At 35.4% G+C, this 22,764-nt stretch overlaps 1 long non-coding RNA gene across 1 annotated transcript; it reads left to right on the forward strand.

The window, feature by feature from the left end:
- Positions 1 to 14,942: 14,942 nt before the first annotated feature.
- Positions 14,943 to 15,637, forward strand: LOC134791066 (uncharacterized). Its single transcript, XR_010144249.1, has 2 exons — positions 14,943 to 15,265; positions 15,311 to 15,637. It is a non-coding gene; the product is annotated as an uncharacterized LOC134791066 (long non-coding RNA).
- The last annotated feature ends 7,127 nt before the right edge of the window (positions 15,638 to 22,764 follow it).

Below are 22,764 nucleotides of genomic sequence, written 5' to 3' on the forward strand. Positions count from 1 at the left end.
TTTGCCAGGTACTGGGCTCATTTAGACGGCGCGCGAACTCGTATACGATTTTAGTTACATTACGGACCATTCTGCCCTCCTAATAAGCTAAAAAGCCGTATTTGCATTCAATTTGTATGAAAATTGAATGCAAATACGGCTTTTTAGCTTAGGAGGACAGCATTGAGGTTACATCAATTCAGCCGACCGATCAAATAACGCAATGTAATGAAACAAATTGAATGCAAATACGGCTTTTTAGCTTAGGAGGACAGCATTGAGGTTACATCAATTCAGCCGACCGACGAGTAATGAAACTCGCATGCGAGTTCTCGCACCGTCTAAATGAGCCCAGGAGCAAACACTTGATAATGAGTCTGTATGACATAGTCTATGACGTGCTTTAATGCAAAATGTTGGTATTTATCTAACAACGTAGTTTAAGCTTCGGAATTAAACGCGAACACGCCGTAATATCGCCGCTAAAATCATCACGGTGAGCGGTTTAGTTGATATTTGCTTAAGCTAGCGCCATTTTGTGCATATCAGTTTGCTGTTGGTGTTATATTCTATGCAGTAGGTCTGATGAACATCACGACTCTCAGGACATAGACACTGTGTAAATAAAACCGATGCTTGACAGCATGAGTCGAATGACTCGTGGGGTTTTTTCTTCATAATAATTTACTGAACCTCGAGCGAGATTTTCAAACAAGTTTTTCCGGGTAATAACTCATAAAATGGTTAAGGTAGATGTATCTTGAAGCTTCTTGAACGTCAGCTGCCGCTCCGTTGGTGGGTTGATGAGAAACCGCAGCGGCCACCGCTGTTTGTGTGGCTACCCAAACCCTTAGAAAAAAAAAACACTTTTAGTGAAATTCTTCCATTTGAAGTTCTTAAGAAGTATCTACAGGATGTTTATACTATACAATACTATACTATGTGATAATAAGAAGTCTTTCACAGGTCAAAATATTCTTAAATTAGGTAACAATGTAAATCCATACTAATATTATAAAGGCGAAAGTGTGTCTGTCTCTGTATGTTACCTCTTCACGCTTAAGCCGCTGAACCGATTTAGTTGAATTGGTATAGAGATAGTTTGAGTCCCGGGGAAGGACATAGAATAGTTTTTATGTCGGAAATCATCCCTGAAGAGAGTGCAAAGGGGGGTGGTATTGAAAGAGTTAATGAATTGCCTAATAATTGAAGTATTAAGCAATGCGCGAATTGAATGATTGCTATTTAGTATTATTCAAGCGCTATACTTACTTTAGCTCCTGTCACTAATTCCTCGCAGCCAAAGTGGCGGGCAAAAGCTAAGGTACTAAACACATTCAAAAATAGAACACTCTCGAACTTAAAAATCCTCTCAAAGACCCCTTACTTTCGCTCGAACGTTTACAAAAGACCAACTTCTAATCTTCCGGATTACAGGCATAATACACAACGTAAATAGAAACTAATTGTTGTCTCAAATATAGTTGTGCCGTCAAAAGCCGACATGAAGGTTAAGGGGCCCACTGATTAACAGTCCGCCGGACGGTATCGGCCTGTCAGTTGTTCGGAGCTGTTAAAATTTTGTTCTAACTGACAGGCCGATACCGTCCGGCGGACTGTTAATCAGTGGGCCCCTTTAGTTGTCAACTGCTTCAATGGATAATCGGCAGCTGAGACGTTGGGCAAAGTTCTATGACTTTAGTTGTTGTGTAAAGTACGTTATTGAAATATTAAATTAATATTTTCTGGACTTGAAAAAGGTACGTCTAGTATAGAAAAATATTTTCAGAATGTTTATTTCTTTGTATTGTTTCTTTATATTTAGGTAAATGAATGAGTCATCGTTTTTATAATAATAAAGTGCTAGTTATTTATTTTACGAGATTGGACATATTACGAAAATAACTACATGTTCTTTAGATATACTATGTACTTATTTTAAGCTATTGACCACAATTTTTCAGATATAATAGTGACATTTATTTATAATTAGGTAATTAAATAACGACAATTTTATAATACGATTAACACAAGGTTTAAATTGTATTTATAGCAATATTATGGGCATAGTATAAAAAAAAATATCTTGGTACAAATAGGTGTATCTGGTACCATAACTCTATAGTATAGTATGTTGGTGTAAGACTCAATGTTGTTACAATTCGCAATGAAACGTCGCTAAATATAAGCCGCAATGAATCACACGCCGGTTAGCGGGCCGTTAACAAAGTGTAAACTTCAAACGGCGTTTTTAACTGGCCCGGTTAATTTGCTGTAAAACTTTTAATAGCCAGCGCCGCTGGGTCGCCGGCGAGCCACAGACTTACGTATTAGTTAGATGGACCGTATAAACAAGTGCTGCGTTCACCACAAAATATCCTCGTAACACCCGTACGAAATGCTTGCTTGTAAAATTTTAATCTTGCTATTGTTCGCAAAGATTACGAAAGAACAAAAATCTATTTAAGTTTAATTCAGATTGAAACTACATGTATTTTTTGTGTACATTGAGCCTTAAAAGTCTACGCTAATGTATTATAGGAGCGCAACTTACGTTTCATTCACGTTTACAATATTTTACTACATCGGTAGAGTCTTAATAGTAGTAGCGGTTGACCAAAATCAGCTGCAAATGGTGTTAAAGGTATGAAAATCGGCACGATTAATCTTTAGGCCATTTGAATCAATTTGACCCGTAGCACCAAAAAAAAAACAAACGGAAAGCAGTTATACCGTCATCTTTTTTTTGCATGGAAAAATAAAAAAAATGTTTAGAAACCTATCGTGTGTGGTATTAAAAGAAAGAAATTTTGAGCCGGTTCTAAAAATATATCACATTATTATATTTCCGTCACTTGCATTCAATTAAAATAAAAATATTTTTCAAAACATACCAAGTTTGGGCTCTTCCAGATACGAAACCGTTAAATTAGTTTTTGCAAAATATACCTCAAGTAATACCCAATATCCTCATATCTAACCCCAAGAAATTAATTTTGAAAATATTTAGTTTAAGTATTTTTTTTTTTAATTTTATTATTACAAATTGTGATCTATCAATATATCAATGAAACGGCCTCCTAGCCTAGTCGATAGTGACCCTGCCTATGAAGCAGGAGGTCCTAGGTTCGAATCCTGGTAAGGGCATTTATTTGTGTGTTCATCATCATAATCACACAAATAAATGCCCGTATACACATACAGTGAAACCTGGTTAAGTGGGACCTGGATAAGATAAGAATCGTGCCGATTTTCATACCTTTAACACCATTTGCAGCTGATTCCCGAATTTCAGGCTGTACCGCTATCACTATAAGAAAAAAATTATTAGTTTTAGGGTTCTAGGATGGACTGTGAAACGTAAAATGATGTAGAATGCAACAGAATGGTGCCTTTTTGGGCTAGTAATTTTATAATTAAAAATGTAACATGTACCTATGGTCCCTGGGCTTTAAACGCTACATGATACAGTGTCTATGGGGAGTTGTCAATGGGGTGAGGGATAAAGGATTAAAATGACGTATTAAAATTAATAGGATAATTTATAACTAACCGAGACCTGATGAACTTACTAGATACCGCTGAAGTAAGAGCCCTTTAAAAAGGGTATTAGCAAAGGGGTAACCCAAAAAGGCTTTTAAAGGTATACAGGGTGATTTCGGGGTGGTGATCCAGAACCACTTTTTCTGACTCTGTAAATGATCCACATTATCATATGGTAGTATTTGATTAAAAGATAATTACTTGAATTATTCTTATTTTTCAAGTAAAATTAATGTTATACCTACTAAGTAATTATGGTCACCCTATGACTTTTGACATACGCTGTATGGAAAGCGACAAGACGTCACATTGAGTAGGGTCACCAAATTGTATGCAAAAATGTTTTTTCCTACTTGTCATCTGGAAAATAATCATCATTATTGGTGATAAACAATAATTAACAACATCATTAGGCTCATCTTTGGATTCTGTATGATGTCTGGCTCTCTTGCTCCCCGACCCCGAAATCACCCTGTATAATAGGGAAGACTGGTATCCAGACAATTTTCTGAATACCTTACTATGTCATTTGTAAAGTTAATGAACAGATTTAGTTTTATGTACTTCGTGAAGACCAAATTAAGAATGTGAAAATTACATATATATCTCGCAGGAATAAATGATTCAATTTCAATATTCTTAATAGCTGTTTTAAATCCCGTCCACCTAAATGTATCACAGTTCATAATTATGATATTTAATATTTCTTTGCATCGAGATCACTGTTTTAATCTTTATTTTTTATTGTTACAGGTACCTACATTATTAATGCCGCTACGTCCTCAGATCACTTTTAAAGTTGAAGATGGCGAAGTCTTTGAATGTTTCGTTTCTAAGATAATCCATATATTAGTAGTCTTATCAAAACAAGGTCAAATCAAAACCTTGACAAATGAAATCAGAATCTGCCTCTATACTCTATATCTTTAGGTATTTAAACAACAGTAAAAAAACCGGGCAAGTGCGAGTCGGACTCGCGCACGAAGGGTTCCGTACCATAATGAAAAAAAAAACGGAAAAAATGCAAAATAAAACGGTCACCCATCCAAGTACTGACCACGCCCGACGTTGCTTAACTTTGGTCAAAAATCACGATTGTTGTATGGGAGCCCCATTTAAATCTTAATTTTCTTCTGTTTTTAGTATTTGTTGTTATAGCGGCAACAGAAATACATCATCTGTGAAAATTTCAACTGTCTAGCTATCACGGTTCGTGAGATACAGCCAGGTGACAGACAGACGGACGGACGGACGGACGGACGGACGGACAGCGAAGTCTTAGTAATAGGGTCCCGTTTTACCTTTTGGGTACGTAATCCTAAAAACTATTTATAAAGCACCATGGGCAACTTTGTATGGAGCCTGGACCCAACGACAACAGAAATGAGAGTAAGGTCATTAGATAGGTATTTCTATGTAGTTCATTTTGTTCTATGGGCACCAAGCGGAATTCCATCGCAGAACTGAGATATTGGTAGTTTAGCCAAAATGTCGTCACCCTTATTACCTAGGCAATAGAGACTGAGTAAAGTAAATTAATTGCTGCAGGGTAGATGTTCGCGCAACGCCGGGCGAGCACACCGAATGATTTGCCGCGCTCGCCCGGCGGTGGACTCTATTGCCTAGGTAATAAGGGTGACGACATTTTGACTAAAATACCAATTACTCAGTTCTGCAATGGAATTCCGCTTGGTGCACACGGAACGAAATAAAGCACAGAGAAATATCTATCTTATGACCTAACTCTAAACTCTGTTGGTTTTGGGGCAATTTTGACGCATAGTCCTTTTCGGGTAACATTTATTGGTTAACCAACGAATTACAAAACCGCCTGGATCAGTCTAAACGACCTGACTTTAACCTACATTATTTGATTTTGTGAGGGTAGATTTTGTTTACTTTTATTTAAATACCTAAAGATACAGACTATAGTGCCGGTCATGGTATAATAATATACTCCGCCTGGTACTCCATTCCCGTCTTTTCTAGGTCACCTAACTGACACGGGCCTACGTCATCATGCGACAGCGCTATATGATAATATGCGATAGCGCTATATATAGCGGCCATGTTGTTGTGACGTAGGCCCGTGTCACTCTGGGAATGGAAGACCATGTTTTATTAGACTATGGTGCCGGTCAATTTCTCGGGTGTCAACCCATTAGTTGCACAGAGTCCCACAGCTCATCTATCATATGGCGCCGCCTACTGACGGCGGCAAGACCTGGAACCAAATGACGGAATTAAAAAGAGCAAGACTGGCGTTTAAGCTGTTCTATGAGTTTAACAAAGTCACTATAAACGCGTGTTGGGTCATTGGGACGCGGTGTAAGTAGTGTCAATATATCAGGTTAAATACAAACTTGATACTTTTAGAGTGGCATCCAAATTAAACCGAAAACAGTAGTTATTTGGTTTGCAAGGGGGCAAAGTTGTTGTTCCTCGTAAGATCCACGCCAAATTTTGCGCTTTTGAATATGGAACTTTCTTTTATTTCTATGAGAGTTCATAACTCGAATTTAATTTGTACTTGTACAAGTACGCGGGGACTTACGAGGTTAACGCCTCGTGCTAATATTTAGGTCCAGAAATTGGACCACTAGCAAGTGGTTTGAAATTGCAATCTTGAGCGTTTTGAGGGTTTCAAAGCATGTGTTAAACAAACTTTGCTACCGTAAGAAACATAAAAATTTTCACCACACCCACATTTGGTGGGCGAGGAAAATACAGACTGTAAAACATAAAAAATTCAATCAAATCCGAATGAATATAATTAAATATTTATCATTCAAAATCATCAATTAAAAATTAATTCCACCAGCCAACATGAAACCATTCAAAATTTGCATCTAGCTACTTACAATACTACTTAAAATACAAATTCCTTATCAGTTTTTGACAAATTAAATAAATACCTTTACGAGTAAGAAGAGATAACTCTAGAAAATAAAAATATTTTACATTTACGAGTTGTTGAAGATTTATGTACAAAGATTAACCAAAACACGTTTTCGTACTGTTTACATTTTTCAACAATTTTAGCGTTGTTTATTCCCATTAATCTCACGACCTTGCCAAACAGCACTCCAGTCTCAACACGTCAAATCTGCAAGCTTAAGTAAAGGACTTACTACTAATTGGTTCTCATGCACATTGGTCGTAAATCCATTGATCAAATGGAGTCGGAATACAATCGCAGCGGATTATGGCGCCCAAGTCAAACAGAAGGAAACAACGAGACATTAATCTATTAATAAGATGAAAGGCATTGCCGAAATAATCTTGGTATTATGCCAATGCGATTGTTAGGGCTGCCTCTCGGTTTTTACAAGCTTTGAAACTTGCAGTGTTTGTGTTTGTTCGGGTCAAATCCTGACCAATTAGACCCACTTCCATTAAGAATAACTCACGTTAGACTGGGCCGTGTCCGGGCCGGAGCTTCCGTCGCTTACTTTTCTATGACATGACAGATGATCACGTGATGCTTTCCATAGAAAACGATGCGCCGGAAGCTCCGGGTCGAACACGGCCCGGTCTAACGTGACTCATCCTTTATTCGATTGAGCTTAAACTTTACATACATATGTTAGTCAGATGACAATGGAAAATTATGGAACCATCAAGTAAATCTGATGAATTGATGATGGAGAACTGTGGCCATAGTAACTCTGTGATAAAACAACGCAACCTAATTGTGTTTGGGGTTGTTAGAATTGTTTCGATGAGTATTAGTTGCCTGTGGAAAGAAAAGTACAGTCAGCGATAAAAGATTGTACCAAAATAGAAATTATAGCCAAAAACTTATTTTCACAATTGATTTGTCATTGAGACACAGACCAATTCGAACGTACAGTGACATTAGAATGATATCTAAATTATGTAATTTAGTCATCTTGCATTTTTCTCGTACTTCTCCGTCCATGTTTGACGCGAGCGAGACGCAAGATAACGAAATGACATCATTTAGATCAGTGTTTTTTAAACTATGGGTCGAAGCCTCTACCAACCTTATAACAATACATAAGCGAAACATTTTGCATGTCGCGTCATGAAAAAGTTTGAAAAACACTGATTTAGATATCATGATGATGTCAGAATTCGTTCGAATTGGCCTGTTAACCGACGTTAATAAATCGGCCCATTTTGTATTCATTGGCGGTTGAAAATACTTCTGAAGGCATTTCTTGTGCTTCTTCAACCAAAATTTACATATTTTCTAAAAGTTCCTGTACCCTTACATTATGACAATATAAAGTTTCAAAGTTTATTGAAAGTCTTGAAAATACTTCAGAAGATTCTTTTATGAAAATTCTTTCAACGTTCCGATATTCCGTTTTTCAATAGATTGTTACTTTGAATTTAATTTAACGTTGCCTTGCTAGCAATTTATTTTAGACTAGCAACCCGCCCCGGCTTCGCACGGGTTACAGAAAACCTTAACAAATTATACACGTAAACCTTCCTCAGGAATCACTCTATTTATAGGTGAAAATCACATGAAAATCCGTTCAGTAGTTTTCGAGTTTATCGCGGACATACAGACATACAGACGCGGCGGGGGACTTTGTTTTATAATGTGAAGTGATACCGGCCTGTATACAAACTGGATATTGTAAGCCACAGTCCATATCCCCGTGGCCGCGGGCGTCATAACGAATTTAGGTACACAATGGAGTGTTGTCTCATATTTTATTCAACGTAACCGCACGTTGAACTTCATGTTTGTGCTATTTATATACTGTACAGGTATAATTTTATTATCAAGAGTATACACGTCTAACGTAGTTTCTTTGTAAATACAGGGTGGCCAAAAAATAAGTGCATTCCCGTTGCCAGGGATGTTTTGGGATTATACTGAGCAACTTTTACTACGCTACTGGCAACGTGAATGCACTTGTTTTTTAGCCACCTTGTATATATACCTAGGTATTTAATATGTATGCTAGTTAAAAGATATTTAATCTATGGGAAAATAGTTGCCTAAAAATAAAGATTTTCATTCATAGCTATTTCTTAATTATTTGTTTTGCAGTTTAATTAAAAAGGCACAGTTAACGATTAAAATACCATTTACCGGCAAATATACAAGTATACAATTTTATTAGCATCAACTTTTATAAGTTCTTACTCTTGATGGCGGGAACTAAAATAGATGTCATAAAGAAAATAAAAATAATACCAAGGCCTCAGTGCACAAGGCTGGAAACGAACCAGCGTCCTCTGCAATCGCGGCAGACGCCTAAAACCGCTCGGCTACCCGGGTCACAGCGGCATTGGTCGAATTTTTCCCTCGTATATATGCAATTCCAAAAACTTATGGCGCCCTCTAGCCTTTGGCCTTGATGGTATAATAAATTCAATGTAAAAACCATTTTGCCTCGTCTTTTATTTAAAAAAGGTTCTTCAAGAAGCAGGTATTTAGGGTTCTCAAAGGTTGGCAACGCATAAGTGGCTCCTCTGATGTTGCTTTTATGTCCATGGCCGGCAATAATTGCTTCCCATCAGGCGACGTCTGCTCGTTTGCTTCCCATTACATAAAGAAGTCCTGTTTTATGAGATAATAATGAAATCAATTTATTTTTTACGAGCGACGCAATTGTGTTTTTGCAAACTGGCACAGCCGGTAGCTCCACATTAAGATGTGCTCTAAGGAGCATTTAGTAACTCGAGTCGCCTGGGCTGTCATTTTCTGTACAAAACAGTCTGCCGATTTTTGCGGGAGAGGGTCACGTTCATATGGCTATTTGTACATGGTTCGTACTTAACGTACAAATAGCCATGTCAGATAAACGTCAGTCCGTACAAACGTTTGCACAATTGTGTAAGGTTTTCGGCGAGCTATTAAAGGCGACTCCTGTTATAAAATCCTCTAAGGCCCACACAGCTTGTCGGCTTTTACGTCTAATTACACAGGACATGTGTTTTTTCAGCCGCCAAAAGGTCCCTTAAAAACACTTTAATGTCACCAGCTCTCGAGCTTATAAAAAGGTTGCTAAGTCGGAAAATAAATGAGGATGTTTTTTTAAGGAGAAGTAATTAGGATGACGTCAAAGGCAGCGTCTTTACTTTTCATTAAAAGTACAAATTAAATATTAAAAATAAGTCTTTGCTTTTAATAAAACTCAAACATTTCATTTTCAACATAACTCAATTTTAATCAAAAGATATTAACCTAAACGTAATAATTTTATTAATAAAACGTAAATAATTTTGTGAAACAAGGTCGTTTTATTGTCACAGAGAAACTTTTATATTTAAGTACGGTGCTTTCAAACGGTTTAATATTAAACAAGATGTTTTGTGTCGAGATAAAACATATTTTATTCAACACAGATAGTTATTTAGCAATAATAACTACAATCATACGCTTTTTGACTGAGCAAGAGCGAAGATCTCCGTTTCAGTGCTGCTTTCGCATGTCTCATATACAGGTCGCATTTCTCAATATATTCTCGTGAAATTCGTTGTCCTGCACACCTCTATAATTTTTCTATAATTTTATCGCTAGTAAGCGGATACTTACGTATTTAATTTAATTTTTCATCCACCATATTTGAAATCAATTTCCGGTAAGTGTTATTTTAAACGACAAACTTCTATCAAATTTTGACGTAAAAATAACATTTACACTGCGAGGGCTATCAAAATCGCTGCAGACTTTTCTAGGTCTGACTCTACTTTTGTAATTTAATTTATCACCACATTTGTTTGAAATCAATTTCGAGCATAATGGTTATTCGAAACACAATAACGGCTCGATTCGGAAAATGAATTAGATTTCTACTAGACTTCAACAAGTTACGATACGGATAATTTAAAGATATTTGTAAGATATATATGTCAAATTTGACGTTTCTGCGATTCTGGAGGTCCAATTGAACGATTTCGACAAGTTATGACTTAGATATCCAAGTCACATCTACTCGATATCTAATGTAGATCTAGTTGATCTCTAAATCGTCTCAAGATCTTGTGATTATCTCGAAATCCGAATAGGCCTGTAATTCTAGTGAACTATGGCATACGAGTATTTTGTCAATGTCAAGGCGGTATGACATGAAATATTGACGTGTAAGCCACAGAAAAATCGACTTCCTATTAACGTCGTCGTTCTATAAAAAAAACCTATTTTTAGATAATAATAATATGGTAGTAAGCTAGTATCGCAATCGTCATGTAGAGTTTTTTTAATTAAAATATACCTATATCATGTTCTTATGTTACATAAGTATTTAAAAGTTTAAACAAGTTTTTCAGATACAGCCAAAACTACAGACCTCTCCGAAATACGTCGTGCGAGTGACCAAAAACCTACAAAAAACGGTTAGCCGTTAAATTAGTAAAATAAGAATTAAACTATACCACGATAATCTTATTAAGTACGTCAATTAACTCTATCTTATTCTACTCGTTCATAAAATAGTATGAAGTTGACATAAATGACCTTTTCTGATAAAAACAGGAAGCCTTACAAGTGAGGTGCGCGACCGATCGACCTTGCTATCTAGTTAATTGAGTCCGCCATTCCGAAACGACTCCACAACCTTAATTCAGAGGCAATGAATGTCTTCTAAATTACTCCTTGTCGCTTTGAGCAGTAAAACTGCCATTTTTCTCGCGTCTCTTTAATAACCTAATTTGTCTGTTTTGTAGGTTGTTCACTGTAATTATTGAAGCGTTCGAAAGTAGGGTTTAACGAGTACCGTTAACAGGGGTGAATAAGGATGGTGGGGGTGAATAGGGATAAATCCTGAAATGAATTTACCAGAAAATTACACACACAAATTATATCATATTAAATCCGTTTTGTGGGGCTAGTTTTTTAAAAATTATTAGGTAAATTTTATTCTAGGTTTTATCCCCATTCATCCCCGCCATCCCTATTTCCCCCGGTTGGCGGTATGTAATTCCACAAAACGGTTCAATCTACGATATATTTTATACAGTCTTACACAGCTATTAGTAAGTGATAAGTATAACTACAATTCAGAGCAATTAAAGGAGTCATTTTCTATACACAGTGACCTGTTTTCATTTCAGTATATATTAGGTACTAATCTATATAATATAGTGTAAATTGAGTTAATCAAAATTATGAAGTTTGGCTTATATGCAAAGTGTTAGCTGCATTGTAAATATTGTAATTCCACTGTTCTCGTTAGGACAGATTCATTATTTTTAATTAATAAGAACACTGCAGGTTGAAATCCTGGGTGTAGGATTTCAACCTGTGGAAATGGAAAATATTTTCATAACAGCTATCTTTAAGCTAAAGGTACGAAATTAGACTTTACTACTATAAGAAAAGGGTTTATTTTCAAATGAAATATATATTGACGTATTCATAAAATCAGGCAGTTCAACATGCAAGATTTTTTTGTAAATATAATTGGCTATTAGTGTTAAATACTATAATTATTGCAAGTATTTTGCACCCAGTAAGATTTCCTTAAGTACCTTCAATAAATTAATTAACTTGAGTCAGGTATGCGCAGCTTATATTGATTATGGTAGCCTATTTGACTGGTCAAAGTAAAAGTACAACTACTTAGGCTTATAGTTTCGCCATGTCTGTCTGTCCGAGTCTTTGCTCCGTGATTGTTAGTGCTAGAAAGCTGCAAATTGGATACATAAATCATCGAAAAGTGCTCGAGTGGAGACCACGGACTAGCAAGCGCAGCGTAGGACGTCCATCCACAAGATGGACAGACGACCTTGTTAAGGTCGCCGGAAGACGCTGGATGCGGGTCGCTTCCAACCGGTACGTATGGAGGTCCAAGGGGGAGGCATAATTATGTTCAGCAGTGGACGTTTTATGGCTGAGATGATGATGACGATGACATAAATCATACATTGCAACAGAACGGTAAAATACTTAAAAACTACAAAAAATATGTTTTTAGGGTTACCTCCGATACAAAATGTTTTTTTTGTAATATTTTTCTTGCTTTGTACCAATAGTGTGGGTTATCGTTAGCTAGGTCTTTCAAAACGAATATTTTCGGAAATAATCGCTCCGAAAGAAACAAACTTTTGAACCATGGGTCAAAAAATATGAAAAAGTCGTCAAAAAAGCTTAATAAATACTTACAATGAAGACTATAGCAAACATGATAGGTCCATTAGTTTTTGAGTTATTGCAATAAATCTTCTATTCTTAGTAAAAACTTAAAAAGACGCACAAAGCGCTGCAAAGGTACTCCCATGCTTGTAATGTGCACATGATACTTACTAATAGCCCCGTTTGGCCAATTTTAACAGAATAGTAACTACGAAACCCACCCACACTGAGCATGACCCGACATGCTCTTGGCCGATTATTTCATACTGATGTAAGCAAATGTAACCTGTATCTATTTTATGATTTAAATAGGGCGCGTCAGCAGCATATTTGTGCAATTTTCATTCCAACTTCGGCAGGCCTTACGTATAATATTATAAAGGCAAGTACCTATTTATGAACGACGCCAACCGCGAAACTTAAATAACTGTGACGATTTAAAATAATAATCGTTACCGATATTAAACATACCCTGTTATATAATAGCTTCCCTGACTTGACCGTATTTTCGAATGTCATCTCGTTCGGTCGTTAGCCAGACACGCGGATTTTCCCGTCGCCCGTGATCGATGTGTTTGGGAATTTTCCGAAACCAACGAGTAAGCCTATCGACATTTTGGTAGATTTAATAAAATTGTCTCGTCGATGAATTGAGCTGCAGGCGTATTATGGATGGCTTTATCTCTGTGATAAAATAACTGTCACTTTTTAACACCGTGGGTTAGAAAGTGACGGACACCGTTTTATCACGCTGTCACGTAGACAAGAACGACCATCATATCCGTACAGGTGTTAAATTATAGCCTACTCACTAATGGCAACTAATGGGTTATAGCGGGACGCATCTTTAATGAAGTATAAAGTCTTAGGTTATAATGGTTGTTACAAATGTTACAATAAGTATAAATAAGTACCCAGTGTATTATATTTAAGTATACACTTACTATAACTATTTGTATTTATGTGACTCTAGCTCCTATACTAGTAATTGAATTTCCAGTAATTACACAAATTGCTTTGTGATCAATGAGCTACGAAATTTGCATCAACAGGTTCTCCAATTTCGAAATTGTATAGTTGTTGATGTATTACAGGGACGAGTATTTGTATTACTATTAGTACTATTACCAATAAAAACAGGTCAAGTGAGTGTTTACTTTATAAACTTAACTTCCCAATTTATACTAAAACATTGTCAACGAGTAATCCACACGCTTCACTTCAGATAGAGTTCAGATAGTTCGCAACACAACGCGTAGTTTTGATACGGCTACATATTATAAAAGTTTTTAGTATATGCCTTAATAGACACCTTTTTCATACCTATTATGTAATAATAAAATAATAATAATAATTCAGCCTATATGCGTCCCACTGCTGGGCACAGGCCTCCTCTCACTCGCAAGAGGGCTTGGGCTATAGTCCCCACGCTGGCCCAATGCGGGTTAGGGACTTCACATACACCTTTGAATTTCTTTGCGGATGTATGCAGGTTTCCTCACGATGTTTTCCTTTACCGAAAATCAGGATCAATCCGGAGGTCGCGGGTTCAAATCCTGGCTCGTACCAATGAGTTTTTCGGCACTTAAGTACGAAATATCATTTGATATTTACCACTTGCTTTTCGGTGAAGGAAAACCTATTATGTATATTAAAAAAATATCATCTTTTGTTTTTCCGTATAAAATGTTTCGCCATGCGATGAATTAAAGATATACGCAATTACGTTCTTAGTTAAGGATAAAAATGTCAGGAATGTTGTTTTAGAGTCCATATTTAATAAAAAGAAAACTTATTAGGGACAGGTCAGTCGGAAATTACGCGCAAAAACCAAGTAACTAGTGAAGTTTGCACTGGGTGTGTTTTCTTCAGAACTTCGAACCAGTTTGTTAGTATTTTCTGGTTGAAAGTTTGCGCTCTTTAACGAATAGGGAAGAAGAAATAACATTTTTTTACTATTTGTATGTTCGTCCCTTATTCGGAAAATAAATACCTAAAAGTATTATACTTATTAAATATTACGAAATTATAATTAACACACACGATTCGTCTTAAATTTTTTATAGGTGTATTTTATTTTAATACCAGATTATGAATTACATAGATCCATAACTAATACAAATCTAGTTCATAACCTATTAATTAAATCAGAATACGCCTGTAAAAAAGTCATTACAAAAATTAAATAAATTTCATTGTGCATTGATACTCTTCTTACTAAATGTTTAGTGTTAGTACCTATTTATAATGTAAATGATGATACTAGCTTGAGTTCGTATACGTAGCAAAATAGCCTGCATAAAAAGACATAAATCCTTTTGCACCATAAAAATGGCGAATTTAACGGCAAAACTTTACAAGCAGAGATGTGAAAAATACTTTATAAAAAGTATTTAAATACAAAATACAAATACTTCCTTGATAATACAATTTCAAATGCAAAATACAAAATAGTTTTTGAATTTGTATTTAAATACAAAATACGAAATAGGTATTTTCAAAATACTTTTTAAAAATACAAATACCTTGCGATAAAAGGTACTCTGAGTAGTGAATACCTAGTCTAAATTAAAAAGTATTACTCGGAATTTCTGAGTTGAAAAGACTCTCTTTATTCTTTGAAATCAATCCTCAATCTAAAGTGCAAATTTCTAGTTGTTTGCTCATATTAACCGGTAGGATGTAGGAATGGATGATGGTTTTTAACAGCCAAATTTTAATGTAGAGGTATGGATGATGGTTTTTAACGGCCAACTTATAAAGCATTTATTCGTAATGTTTTACAGCTAGTATAATGCCTCTCGTTAGTGTGATGAAAACGTCTCGTTTGTGTTTCACCAGGGCAGAAAAATTTGTTCTCCTCTCGTGCCTTGAAAGCGTCGCAACACTCAAGATTCCACTTTTTTAACCACTCGCTACGCTTGTGGTCATGTGCGACGTTACTAAACAGATTCAACAGTTCCACGTTAAAAGAATGAGAGAGTTGCCAGGATTGTAACATAAGAAGAGATTGTAACTCCTACCTACATTACCTACCTACTATAAAGTATTTTGTATTTTGAAAATAGAAAATAGGTCCCAAAAACTATTTCAAATAGAATACAAAATAGTTTTCTTCAAAGGGTATTTAAATACAAAATACAAAATAGGTATTTTGCATTTTGTATTTGCATTTTAAATACAAGTATTTCAAATAAGTCACATCTCTGTTTACAAGACAGGTGGTCTTAGAACAAGAAGAAGCCATTAAGCTCCTAATTATAAAGTAGACTTTTTCAAACTAATAAAGTACGGTAAGCACCGTAAGCAAAGCCAAATGCCCTTTTATGTCATCGATAAAGACCGACGCTCGGGCAAAATGTCGTAATGAAATTCCACTCCGATTCATAACCTCCCCGCTCCACATTTGAATGAAACGAAAAGGCGAAAACTCCATCTCATTATCCCAGATTTTAATATTACTCGGAAGCCTGGTTAGTGGTTAAGTTTTAGCGGTGGAGCCTGAAGGTTTTAAGGGAGTTTTTTTAATGAAGCTCTGCCTACAAGGCTTAATTTTAATTGAAAATGGTGGCGTCGGGTTTGAAATAATAATAATATTAGCAACACCTAATTTCTTCCGTCAGTAAGATTAAAATAATTTAAAATAACTAGTAGGTAAATGAGTTTTGAGAGATGTATCAAGAAAAACCAAAATACCGAATATTTTCAAAACCTGTTTTCATTGACTAAACGACAGTGTTAAAAAATATAACATACAAGGTTTAAATGATAGTTTATTAAAGAAAATGTCAGCGTAACATAAAATACAATGAAGCTAGTTGCCAATATTTTTATTAGGTACAGATTTTCCTGCACAAGCTTTTTCAAAAAAAAATTGGTCCATACAAAACTATCTGTTATCTGCAAAACATTTTAACTTTGTAATTATTCGTTTAATTTCGTATTACACTATCAACCACAGTTGGCTGAATTCTATTTAACTCTGAAATGGAGTTTTCACCGAAAGTTGTTTGGGATAATTTACCATAATTTCCAAATGGAAATAGTTTGCATAATTTGAGTGTTGGCAAATTAATTTGTTTGCACCACGTTTAATGTTTATGTTTAGCGATGGGTATGTAATAATGTTTATGAGTATTCGAAAGTCCAATATTAAATTATTAGTAATTTAAGTAAATACTTACCTTATTATTTGCTATCTAGGTTATTATAATATGTTTTAAATTGAATGAGCTATACATACTTATATCAATATCATTTTTGTTGGACATATTACATAAGTGACAAGCAAAAATGATAATTAGTTTTTGTGTATTTAAGTCAGTAAATAACATTTAAGAAAACGTTAAATTAATGAGTGCGTATGTTTAAATACTTTTTTCGAAACTACCTATCTGAAGGCCGTTTGTTGAAAACCTATACAGTTACAAGGTAGGTACTTTATTTGACTTTACCCCGCTTTGAGCGCCGCAGGGTAATTTCTCAATCTGAATCCTAAAACGATTGCAATATCTGTGGCACAATGCAGTTCAGTTATTTTCCGATTTAAACTCATTTCAAATCTTCAAATCCGGTTGTTTGTTCAGATGTATGGAAATCTCAAGGCGACGCTATTGAATTTTAAAAATATGCCATCGACTGCGCGCTACTTATATTTTTAAGAAACGATTTTTCTGTGACATAGTTTACAGGTTTTGCAGTCAGCAGAATCTATCTAAATGTAAAAAATAAATACTAGGGTATACGGAAAGATTTCCCGGGTAATAAATGTATCGAATATTATAAGTAAAATAGTACCAAGTGGTTTAAATTCTTAGCGTAATTTCTCATAGGGCATTTATCAACCGTCGAAGTTTTCTAGGCACCTTGAGCCTACCAGTCGTCTAGAACTGAATAATAAAAATCCAATGTTGATTAATGCAACTAACAAAAGTGGTACTGTTTCATATCCATTTGAAATAAGAAGGAATTTATATTTCTCTACATTCAGTTTAAGGATGACTCACGCTATATCGGGCCGTGCCCGGGCCGAGGCGTTCGACATGTCATTTTCTATTACGGCTGCTCGGTGATCACGTGGCGGTTTCCATAGAAAACGATGCACCTGAAGCTCCGGCTCGGCCCCGGCCCGGTCTAGCGTGAGTCAACCTTTATACCGACCTAATCTACCTGCATAATTGTAAAATATTCTACTAAAAATATCTTAAGAGGCCGTTATCGATTTTAGAGCAGAAATGTGAAATTGATGGATTTGGTCGTTGAAATTGTACACTTTTTGTTACGTAATATCTAAATAGCAAGTATTGGTTTCTATTAGCACGTCTTCTCATCTTGGCTTTTAATAATAAGGTCGCGAGCAGTTTTTAAAAATTCATCAAAAAATTATGGTAGTAAATGATGGTGTGGTACTTATACTAAATGATGTATAAAAACAGTTTCAGGAAATGTTGTCGATTGTTTAAGTATCAAAATTACGTTGAAATTATGTCGAGTTTCAAAGAAATTGTCACTTGTTTTGAAGTAATTTCTGGAGAAAATTGATTTCGTCTAACTTTCATTTACACTACTTCAAAGTCATAATAACAAAAACGTAGTGTACAAAAGTTCGAGTACAGGATATGTGTAATACAAATTTATCATTTTTAGCAGTCCAAACTTTACGAAATTTAAAAATAAGATCGATTACATTTTTGCGACTAAAATCGATAACGGCCTCTTAAGTACCTACTTAAAAATAAGACAAATTTATATATTCATATTCATGAAAGTTTATAGTGGTATACAAGCCTAGATGCATTGAATTGTTCGCTCCAGATACGGAATGGAAATCAAGGAATACCACTGTTGTTAATTAAATGTTTCCGTCCGCTAATAATCAATGCTGTTTCACGGAGCGTTCAGTTTATTTGATTGTGAATCGAAGTTAGCAGTCAAAGGATCTCCCTTACACCAAATATTTGTGCAAAGACAAACAGTTATTGAAGTACCTATCTTGTCTTACTCATTTCTATATAGAGTGTAACCAAAAAAACAATATTATCATAATTTTTACTGATAAAATAAATATTTAAGATAAATCAAAAGGCACATTTGCACTCACCAAAACCAAATCAAATGTTCAGACTAAGTATATATCTTTCGCGCACCTAATACCTATAGGTATCTAACGAACATGTTCCAACTTGTCCAAGTTACCGCATACTTGACTGAAGTTAGATCTCGTTCCCAACTTACCGTCACTTGAGCATACCAACGAGCCAACGGAAGTATAAGATTAGTCGCATAAGCCTGCTATTAATAAGGCTTTCTTTGCTTACTACACTCTTAGTGAAAAATATACCACAACAATGGGGACAGATTTCAGCCTCACTAAATCTCATCCTTTGTTCTTAGGGACAGATGTTCAAACCGACATATATTATAGTACTTTTGATTAAATTTTCTACAGAGGGAATAATGTGCACCCTATTTTAGAAATATTTGAAGTAGTCGGCAGTTACACGTTTACCTACAGACCTACCGATTTAAATAAATAAATAAAATCATTTATTTCAGACCTTGGTCCATACACTTACATCGAAAAACTAACTACAAACTAACTAAATTTAACTTAAAATAAAGTTTTGTACTGAAATATGAACTAATTAAGGTACTATAAATAGTGTTTGACAGGAGCCAAGCATATACACCGGTAATAACTACATACACTCATTTAAAGTTATAGATATTAAATTAACGAGAATCGAAATAACAACAGTAAAATCGTTATTGACTTATATAATCAAAAACATATAATCACCTTCTTTAATGGAAACATTCATTATTTGTAACAAAATAATGTTTGGCCCTTGTTTTTCACAAAACCCCGTGGAAATTCTAATTACGATAATTGTTTAACAGAGATTTTTAACATGATTTCGATAGAAGATTCGGATCGAATCGAAGAATAATTCCTCAGAACAATGACCTAAAATCGACCAACTCAAGACCACAAAACAGTCCAGAATAATTATCTAAACACCTTCAATGACCTAGACTTGGCGCTTCCATAGGAGGTCCCAATTAGCGTTGGCACACTCCACCTAATGACGCCCTCGGCCCAAGCACGCTCATAGTTTGTCACCCAAGAGCCGGGTTATTAACACTCGGCCGTAAGTCACGGTGACCGTGCTTGAGGGGCCGTGTGAGGTGACCTTTATGAGGTATGTAATTATTTTGAGGTACGCGTATACGAGGTATAATTACGCGGTTCGGGGGCTGTAATAATTGTTTTATTTGATGTTGATATGTAATCAGCGATAGTGGGCAATGTTAAATTAATGGTACCTAATGACTGTCTATTTCCAGAATACAAAATATTGGATAAGAAATTCAATTAAAGAGTATTCGTGAATGTAGCATTTTGTTTGGTTGTTATGACCAGTTTTTATTTATTAATAACATTGTTTTTTTACCATGCGTATTAACTTGGTGTGTAAACACGGAATCTCGGGAAGTAGAATAATAAACCAATTAATAAGGTTCAATCTAAGAGTAAATTATCTTTTAAGTATATGGAAATGGAAACCGGGATATAACCGACATGATTTAAAATTAAGTCCATGATCCCATATTCTCTGCTACGATGGCTGAAATCAATTACAACTTGTCTTTTAGAAATCGTTTAAAATCCCAACAGACAACGCAGAGCAATAATAAAAGCTGAAGCACGAAATGAGGGAATTATTCACCATTCGCGGCCTGATTGTGCCTGGTTTATTCAGATATTCTAGCAAATTCTATGCGGCTTTAAGAGCCGTTTTATGAGGTCGTCTAAGCATTCGAAGCTTGAATACACAATCAAATTGAATTGTGAGTCTATGGGTTACCGTGAGATAGAAAAGTTTTGAGACTCTGTATTTACTGATCTCATTGAAACTTCGGCACGATTTGGTGTAAAACGGAGAAAACTGTCGATAACCTTTGTCACTTGAGTTAATTGTGGAGAATGAACTATTTTGATTAACTTCAGCTTGGACGAGGTCGTTATAAAATCAAATATCTCCAAAAACCACCTTGAGGGACCCATAATTCCAAGGGACTCATGTTTAACTTGACTATTCCCTTATTAAATATTAACTATAACGACTACCCAGAACGGAATGGAAAATTGTAGGTTTCAGATGATAGTTTACGAAGTTGGTAAAATAATAGAGGCGAAAATAAGTGGTAAGTATTTAATTTTATCGTTATTTTAAAGTAATGTTATCTGAAACTTTAAACTCACATTCCAATGTGGGTTTTGCGTAGTGGGGGATAGTACCTATTTAGCTAAAGTTATGGCTAATATGCTAACTTCAATCGCATTCATGTGAAGGGATTTGACTGGGCTGCAATTGCAATTTCATAGTCAGAACGATGGGATATACCTAAATCTTGCTGCGGATGAATACATTTTCCAATAACTAGATATGTGCTATATTTTTGTAAGCATTTAGTATTAAACAAATTGGTACTGTATACGTAAAACGAACACATTGGTACGAGCTGGTATTCGTAAACGCGATTGAAACTCGGCTACCATTATCGCATTTACTAGAATTTGGCAAACTTTTCGGCGAACAAAAGTTGTAAATTCAAGTGGAATTCCGCTCGGATCATTAAACATATCGACGTGAAGCTACGCCGGCGATCTTGTTCAATTTGTTAAGTACACTTTCAGGATAATTTGGGGGTTATCGAGTATTCCTGATTCGGCACGGGGAGATGGTGAGGTAAGATGAGATTGTAGATTGCGGGAAAGGGAATTGAGATGGCTCTTGGCCGCATATTCTTAATGATTTACTTGTGGGGGTGCAAGTTGAGTTTTGTGGGGGTGCAGGTAAACTGTGATAATATTTTGAAGATATTAGTAGAACACCGAACTTATTGAAAATTTGCTATTCAACTAGATATTGATATGAGCCATCAATGTTCGTAAATCAAAACAAAGAGTACGAAAAAGACAATTGCTGCTTTATCATCATCATCATCATCATATCAGCCAGCCAAATCGCTGCTTGGGCCAAGTTTATCTGTATAGAATAAGATATTCCACTTGCAGTGCACCTTACTACGTACAATACTTTGTAACTTCCTCCCTTAATAACACTTAAACTAAAGCTCTACCCCTCCTTACTGAAAATTATCTCCAGAAAATTTGGCCACGTGATCGTCTAGTCTAGAGTTAGGACCCCTCGAAATGTACCGCAGAAACCTAAGTTCTTTAATGAATACTAGCTAAATTTTGGACTCTGTTTTATTTTATTATTACCTAGTTCATAAAATAGAGATGTTATTACTGAGAATGATTTTTATTATGTTATTAAAGAAAATTTTCTGGAATATTTTATTAAGTTATTGTCGCAGCATATTCAACGTATTCTAAGGTAAAATATGAATGGTATAGCTAAAAATATTAGAATGGTATGGTAATGCAGTATATATTAAGAAAGTAATATATTCTTGATAAAATGAGTTTAAAAAATTTGTTGGTAAAAACCTGCCACACCTGTTAAGCCTCCGGGATAACATATGAGTAGCATTCCTGGGATAAGCCCATTTACTCCCTATCCTTTCAAGATTATAATTAACTACCAGCTTCTTGCGAAGATGCTACTCACACGTTCGATGCAGGACTGGGGGCTCCTAGTCCAGTCAACAAGGTTAGTCGGAACACCTACCCTAACTTGTTAGCCAGACGGGCTTTTACCAACACTTCGGAACCTATGCGTATCTAGATGACTATGAAAAGAAGTGCCAAATATTCATCAGTCATCAAAATTAATCTTTTATACATTCAAAAGCTAAGGGATATTAATCCCATTTCCATTCCCCAAACTAGAATATAACCTGCATTTCTGGTCTCTTAGTAGTATAAACGAAGACTAAATTTACTATGAAACTGAAAACGAATTATGAATATCAAAATGAGTATTATTCCACTCAAAGTATCCTCTGGTTTACTCTTGTCTTGCCAAAGGTTCCCTAAAACAGCTAATCTTTGATATTCCATCTCAGAATAGACTGCGTTTCCTAGCAACTCAATTTGATATTTTAGAATTTGTTTTATAAATACCTTGGAAACCGGATTATGTTACTCAGTACTTCATCTCTACTCCAGACGACCAGAATTTTAATAGATAAAATTAAAATAAGATAGA

This window comes from Cydia splendana, chromosome 5, assembly GCF_910591565.1.
Source record: "Cydia splendana chromosome 5, ilCydSple1.2, whole genome shotgun sequence".
Taxonomy (NCBI): Eukaryota; Metazoa; Arthropoda; class Insecta; order Lepidoptera; family Tortricidae; genus Cydia; species Cydia splendana.